This window comes from Capsicum annuum, chromosome 11 (genome assembly GCF_002878395.1).
Source record: "Capsicum annuum cultivar UCD-10X-F1 chromosome 11, UCD10Xv1.1, whole genome shotgun sequence".
In the NCBI taxonomy this organism is placed as follows: Eukaryota; Viridiplantae; Streptophyta; class Magnoliopsida; order Solanales; family Solanaceae; genus Capsicum; species Capsicum annuum.
This window is the reverse complement of record NC_061121.1, coordinates 65,841,470-65,849,464: the sequence shown is the minus strand read 5'-3', so window position 1 is coordinate 65,849,464 and position 7,995 is coordinate 65,841,470. Positions and strand designations below refer to the sequence as shown.

Sequence of the window (7,995 nt, the reverse complement as noted above, 5' to 3'; positions counted from 1 at the left end):
CTTTTCTTTCTTCCACGCGTGTTTTGGAGAGTAAAGACACTCTCCTTATTCGAGGAGGTATTAGATTCACTTGAGACAAAATTAAGGGTAAATAATTACATGTAAAGTTAGAGTACTAAAATAAGTTATGGGTACAAGTTTAGGAGGGTTATATGTATTTTCTCATGATAAAATATTACTCTAACCTTTTTAATAACTATTGAATTTTAACCTCAATTTCTCATGATTTTCATCAATTTTGTTGACCTCATGCCATCATCATTTCATCTCCTCACTAAAAACCCAAATTCAATATTAACCAAAACAAGGTTTGCCTGTACCAAGTGCTAATCTCATATCATTTACCCCACCCTTCCTCAATAATTAAGAACTAAAAAAAATGTTCTACAACAATTGCAATAAGAGAAGAGAACGACAACATCCGAAAAAAGTTATATCTACGTTTCAAATAAGTGATCTACAAAATAGCAAGTAAAACTATTGTTGCGTTAAGGCTCCCTTCAAAGTTCAAATATTCTTTTCAGCTTTTCATGTGAGTTCTGGTAGAGGATGGTTTGAATTTGCAACCAAGAAAAAAGAGGCATGTGCAACTGAATGACGATACATGTGCTGCCCATGATAATGCATGTGCTAAGGCCAGGCCAATTCTCTACGACAACACAAGGAAAAAAAAACATAAGGTAGAAGTTAATGCATTCTAAACAACATCAAACACATTGTCTCTCTGTTTCTTTTTGGTGTTTCTTTCTTACCAAATTTTGTGGACAAAACCCGAGCTTTATGTATCAAGCATTTGAAGATTTGAAACACACAACTGGCCTCTGCATCTCTTGTTTTCAACTTGTCCTGAAATAACCCCAAGCTCCAACACTAAGTCAAACCAGAAACGAGAAATATATCAAAAGAGACAAATTTAACATGACTTGGTTAATTGACCTATATCTATGGGCCGAGATGAATGGTCCGTTGTTCCAAAGAGAGCATAGAAGAAAGAACACTCCTCACCGAGCCTAAACAACTCAAAGCTTCAATGATTTATTGACCTACGAATCTGCTACTACACAATTCTACCCTTCTCCATAAAATCTCAGTTGTTGGATGCACAAAACAATGCTACTCCCCTTTGTGATGACTCAGTGACCTTTCACACATTACACCTGGTTTCACGTAATCTTGACTTTCGCTTTTCACTTGTCCAGTTAGACTGACTAATGAATTTAAATTAAACACCAATCCATTCCACTAGCTGTAGAGTGGTCAAATCTTGAGCTCAGTTAGCGTCCAAAGCAACACAATAATACAACTACTAGAATCTTCACATGATACAATCAGAAAAAATAACCACGATCATGCACAACCACCAGTTTTTTTTCTTGCAACATGTAAAGGTTTGAGATGCTGCAGATCATCACATGATTAAAACAGAAGCCTCTCTAATATATTCTTATGAAAGTCTATCTTTATGTTTTTGATATTAAAAGAGACCAGTGAGCCATGAATCCTTAATTCACATTTTTCCTCTGCAAGCCTACACACTAAGGATGGTGGACTTTTTTTCGTATTCGTATTTACATTTCAAAGGGAAAATAGACTTTTGTTTGAAGAAAAAACGGGGCAACAAACCAGAAGAGTATTTGATATCGCAGCTTCCCTTTTCTTTTTAACCTCTATTTAGAAAGTTCTTGCTAACGATTAAACTATATGGTTTGGCATCGTCGGATTCTTTCTGAAGGCATGTTTGCTACAGCGCTCAAATATGCTGTCGTAGATCAAATCAGATTGAACTCCAACTCTTTCACGATTCACAATGAAAGGAATGTGATCACCCTCGACAATCTTATAGTACCTGATTCTAGAGAAAAACAAAAAAGAAATATTAGCACCAACACTCTTCTGAAACACTGCTGTTTTATTCAAATAACAACTGCACACAGAATTCCAACCTCACTTTATAGCGTTCTCAAGTATTCAATGTATGATACATTATGTATCACAGAAATATGCAACATGTTAAGTAGTTGCAAATTTAAAATGCAAGTCATATGTTTTGAATCATGAATAACTATCAAGTCGTAATCGATAATTTTGAAGAGAAAAGAAAAGAAAGAGGATCACATTTTGGTTAAGACACCTTTAGTATTAGAACTAGGAAAAGATGACTATAAGTGTTGGTTCTTTACAAGAAGAGTTAAAAGCTATAAACACCCGATTTCTTAGAGCTCAGAAAAATCACACAGTAATCATGAGAAAATAAGAATGGCAGAAGTGCAGTGAAAATTGTTTTACTTAGACAAGAAATTAACGAAGTTAAATACGACAACAACAACATGGCAAAATAGACACAATAGCAGAAGCTTAAGAACGGTTGCCTACCAGATGCCTGGTACAAAAGGCTGGCAATCAGAATCTTTAACCACCAGGTGACTTGGGTGTTCGACTGGGAAATGAGGATGTGTCATAGATATATTGTTGAGTGCACCATCATTGTCCCAGCAATCCTCATCTATGCAAGTACTCGATGAACTGAAAGCAGTGAGATGATGAAATTATGTAAGTATGATTTATGTAGGAATTGTTATTTGCCAGTTCCACTTCATTTTGATACATGGTAATTGCTTTGAATACATCATAATCACCAATTAATTTGAATGAAAGTTCAGGTAAACGTGAGACAGAATAATAAGGAAAAAACAAAAAACACACCTATAGCCCTTATATGGAAGGGGGACATTAGGAAGATGGCGCCATAGACTCATTTGCAGGATTCTTATGAACAGCAGATGCATCTCGAGAATGCCAGAAGGGACTGTTATACCCATGACTTTGCAGGTACGTCTGGTAGCATAGCTGAGGTAGTATGTGTTAGGAAACGTATGCAAGTGGCTTTCAACTTGATCGACCCCTGAAGGGTAAGATGCGGAAGTATCCAATTCCCTGAAGCAAATGGACCAGCCTAATACTGTTATAATAATTACTGGTTGAATCAATTCAACAACACTAAAACTGGTGTCAATCATATCATGTCAGGCTCTAAAGTCATTTCTAAAAACGACAAAATTACACCAATGGAACAATTGATATAATGAACAGCCTAACGGTATCACTTCCTTAGTTGTCTATATAACAATAAGATACTAATTATATTTGAACTATGAGATAGAAAGATGTAGTAATAAAGAGATAATAAGATATCAGAAACCTACTTCATTCCATCAAAGTAGGTTCTTGTAGTCCCGTTGAATGCTCCAAACAATGTTGGTGAGGCTTAAGACCCAGTTTTCGGAAGTGTTCTCATAACCCTTAAATGCCTACAATTACAATAACATTAAAATCAATAAAAATGCATTAAAGGTAAGCTCCTATAGGTATGAAATTTGAAATACCTTATTTTACAGTTTCTGGCATACAGATAAGCCATTAAAGGCACTAGTTGTACCAACTGTTATACGCATTGGTTTTTCTTAGTGATAGACTTCCAAGTCTTTTTTTCATTGTCTTGCGTGCCCGAAAGTTGAACTCATGTAACTCTATTTAAATGCTTCATGGTCTTAGTGTGGAATTTGGGCTAGAAATTTATTATCTAACCTATTGTTGTTAGTGTGGGATTTGGGCTAGAAATTTATTATCTAACCTATTGTTGTTTTCATTAATCGTTGTACGATATCTAGTTGGAGTACTTTGCAATAATGATTATTTCATTCATTTGGAGTTGCATATGGTTTTATCCCAGTGTTTATAGACATTGTGAATGTATGGGGAATTGGTTCTCCCGGCAAGTGGTCTTAGCACGAGTTAGTCATGCCTAGGGGTTATTTTGGGATGTGACAATGTTGGTATCAAAGTCTAGGTTGTAGGTCCCGGGTCATTGAGTAGTGTTTAGTAGATTCTTGTTCATGGGTATGTAGGCGCCCACTACTTATGACCTTGAGGCTACTGAACATTTAGGAAGATTTTTCATTTTCAGTCATTGCTCGTGCGTTGAGTTGAATTAAGTCTAACATTTAAATATTATTTTGCAGATGGTTAAGAGAAGTGGTTCTTCATCCGCTAGTCGATCTAATGCACCTCTCGGATGTGGTGCTGGACATGATTCTACTTGTGGTGGTGGTCGAGTTGGGTCTTATCCGACTAGGCCTCAGACTAGGACACAGACCTGTCCTCAACCTGAAGTTGGTAATGGGGGCCAGCCTCAAGTTTTTGCTTCTGAGCAAGTGCAGGATCAAGTTGATCAGGATGCTCCAACTATAGTTCCAGTTATTGTACCTACAGTTACATTGCCTGTAGATGCCGTGGTAAGATTGTTGAATGTACTTGAGGCAATAGTGCCTAATTAGGGTCGAGTTCCAGTTTCTCAGGCTACTTTGCAAACGAATGTTCAATTAAATGTTGGGTCTATTCAGACACCTCAACCGATTGATCATTCGGTTGCAGTTGTGGGGCAACCCAAAGATCATAAGAAATCATGGATCTTAAGCTGACAGAGTTTGATGCTACACCATCTTCTATTGAGCCTTAAAAATTTATTGATCGCTGTGAGAAGATGCTTACTACTTTGGGGTTGAAGGAGACTCATGGTGTAGAATTTATCACTTTCCTATTCTCAGGGTCTCTCAAGGCATGGTGGACTTCCATTTTGAGAGATAGACAAGCACGTCTACCACCGATTACTTGGTCAGATTTTTCAGCCATGTTTATGGACATATTTATTCCATTGAGAAAACAAGATGACATGAGACACTAATTTAATGACCTGCAACAGGGATCTATGACAGTTAGTGAGTACGAAGGTAAGTTCACTGAATTATCCAGGTATGTTCTATTTTTTGCTACAGACTCAAGAGAGAAAGTAAGATGATTTGTGGATGAACTTGGGGCTCGTTATCGTGGTCCTGTGATATGGGATATGCATAATGGATTCTATGCTGAGGTGGTTGATACTACTCTCTGTTCTGAGTCTTATTATGAGATAGAAAGGAATAAATTAAGAAAATAAAAAGGCACGTAATTCAGGTGGGTTTAGTGGTGCTCCATCTGGGAGCAAGAGTGATTTTCATCGTGGACAGTCTAGGCCTATGAAGTCGAAGTCAGTGGGCCAATCTTCAAGGAATAATTATCCAGCTAGACAAGGTTAGTAGCAAATGCAGAGAAAGGGTAGTGGTTCCTTTCAGTTCGAATAATATCTAAAATGTTCTAACTATGGCAGGAATCATAGTGGGCGATGTTTTGGAGTTGGTGGTCCTTGTTATACTTATGGTAAAAGAGGGCACATTGCTAGTTTCATCCTATGGGAGATTCTGGTTCTAGTTAAGCTACTACACATATGCAGAGAGATGTTGCAGGTACTCATGCTCACACTCAACCAGTATAATATCTTATTGATCCTGGTTCTACATATTTGTATTGTGTCTCCTATCATACCATATTTTTACCTAAGGTTAAAATGAACACGACATGATGGACTCTAAAAGAATTAATTTTGTATAGAGTCACCACCTAATTTTAAAGGAAACATAGGAAAGCTATTTATTGTTTAACAAGTGTGACTTTATTTAATCTGCAAAAACCATTTTAGATTCCAAGTAAGGGTTCAAATTATTCTGAAGGAAAGGGGTTAGGCAACCTTTAGAATCCACACATGTGGTTACCGGCCAGACTTAAGTTTATTAAAAGGGGAAGAGAAAAAATCAATGTTTCTAAATACAAATATAAAATATGTATTGAAATAATATAATGCGTGAGTAAACAAAAATATATAAATATGCATGTAAAGACAAGATCAAAATAAAAAAATTTGTTCTAAATAAAAAAGACTACGTAATATTTTAGTATAAAAAATGTGAATTATTTGATTAAATATCTAAATTGATTTAATATAAATATTAATGGCCTAAATTTGCCTAAACGCGTGATGAGGATTGCATAAAGAATATCCGCCCAGCACCCCAAAAAAATAAAATTTTCACTATGATAATATTTGTACAAATATAAGAATATAAAAATAGAATACAAAATTTAAAGTCTTCTTTGAAGGCCATTTCCGACGAGTATTTTCAATAACCTGTATAAACACTTGTAATAAAAATGTTAGTAACAAATAAATAATTATTAAAATAAATTGAAAAGGTATGTTTGCATATATGTATTTAAAAATATAATTTTTGTTAAAAAGCGGGCTCAGTTTTAAAAAAAATTGTAAAGATTTCATCATTGATCAAAATATTTATTTTATTACATATTTGTATACTTAGTGTTCGCCTTTTATTTGGGAAGGACTAAAAAATTGACGAAAAATTTCTTCATCGGCCATGAAAAGTAGTTTGTTCAAATCAGTTTAACAAACTTACAAAATAAGTCAAAAAGGGAGCATATCAGTCCAAAAATTGAATAGAAAGTGACAGGCAACAAAAATAATGAAAACACCTAAACACTGACATAGGTTGTCCAAAAATATAACAAAATTAATCCCTTCACAACGAACAAATAGTAACAAAAATAATAATAAAAAAACAACCATGATGTTAGCCAGAATCCATGGAGCTTCATCAGAACAGTTTTCTTTTTGAGAATTAATTAAATCACAAGGAAGAAATTGTATCCCGCAAAGTCAGGGAAACAAAATATACAATAACACATAAATCAATGGGAAAAAAAACTCAATTAAAGGGAGTATTTTCGACGAGCAATAATAATAAACGGAGAAGAAAATGGCACATTCAATGAAGCAACATAATATTTACAATCACAATAATTAATAAAAAATAAACACCAAAACAGTAGCAGTAACGGCATGGTGGTAATGACACAATGGCGTTGCTTCAACGACATTCACAGAAGCAACGCCGTGTAATCAAATTCGTCCAGATTTACAAAACACACACATAATGAAAGTGCAAAATGAGATTAGGGGCGGCAATACAGTAGGAATAGCCGAAAGCTTCACCGAAGATGGTGAAGTGGCGATGAAAAATAGGAGAGATAGGAAGAGGGGCGACATTTAGTGGCCGAATCTAGTGGCTGGTAGTGGAGGCGTGGTGGTTGGAAAGCGCTGGTGGTGGCTGGAGACTTCGCCGGTCATCACATCCGGCGAAGAAGCAGTGAAAAAGGGAAAAAGAGAGGGGAGCAGTACTGGCAGCAGTGCATCGGACTCGTCAGTCATTACTTTCGGTGAGCCGACGGTGGTGAGGGATTAGAGGAGAAGGAGAAGAGGAGTGTGATGGTGATGGAGTTGTTGGTTGTTAGCCATCCGGTGGCTAATTTCGGCGGTGACAGTGATGGAGAGAAGGAGAGAAAGAGCGTGAGATTGAGACAGAGAAATGGAGATGAAGTTTTATTTTATTATTTTCATTCCTTTTTTATTTTTTGTGTCTGTGTGTGTGTATATATTGTGATTTTTAAAGAATTATCAGTGCGTACTTGTGGCTCTCCCTTTTTTCAGCTGAGAGGGTAGAAAATACAAACCTACCTCTCAAATTTTGTCCCCTTCTTTTTTATGTGATTGTTATCAAATATGACAAAACATTAAATTATTATACTGTGTAAAATTAATTAATCTAACTTAATATTTGTGGACTGTAAAAATTGTACGAAATGCAGGTATTGATTTGTGATTATAAAAAAATATAAAAAATGTTGAAAATATTAAAAAAATATAATTAATTTTAAAATATTATAAAAATGTGACGTCATGTCATGTACGTTTGCTGATCATTGTGCAAAAATATTAAAATAATAATAAACGGATAAAAATTCTAAAATTTACGAATTTAAAGATTATTATCAATAAATTATGCAAAATTAAAATATGATAATAAATTGGTAAAAAATCCTAAAATAATGATGATTATCAATAATTTACAACCATTTGTAAAAAATATGTGAAAAATTACATTTTGTGTCATTTAACAGGCAGGGAGTTTAAATATGTTAATTTTAAGTATAGAGAGCCAAAATTGAGTATCAACAATTTGCCCTTTTTCGTTTGAAGATAATGTAGAA

General features: G+C 35.0%; 1 long non-coding RNA gene across 2 annotated transcripts; it reads right to left on the bottom strand.

Moving 5' to 3' along the window:
• Positions 1–261: 261 nt before the first annotated feature.
• On the bottom strand, positions 262–5,727 carry LOC107846988. 2 transcript variants are annotated; one of them, XR_001667237.2, is made up of 7 exons: positions 3,384–5,720; positions 3,204–3,308; positions 2,704–2,934; positions 2,374–2,523; positions 1,624–1,852; positions 753–846; positions 270–649 (listed from the first exon to the last, which is right to left on the bottom strand). It is a non-coding gene; the product is annotated as an uncharacterized LOC107846988 (long non-coding RNA). The 2 variants fall into 2 exon arrangements; XR_007047337.1 differs by having other exon boundaries at positions 262–649; positions 753–1,852; positions 3,384–5,727.
• Positions 5,728–7,995: the final 2,268 nt, after the last annotated feature.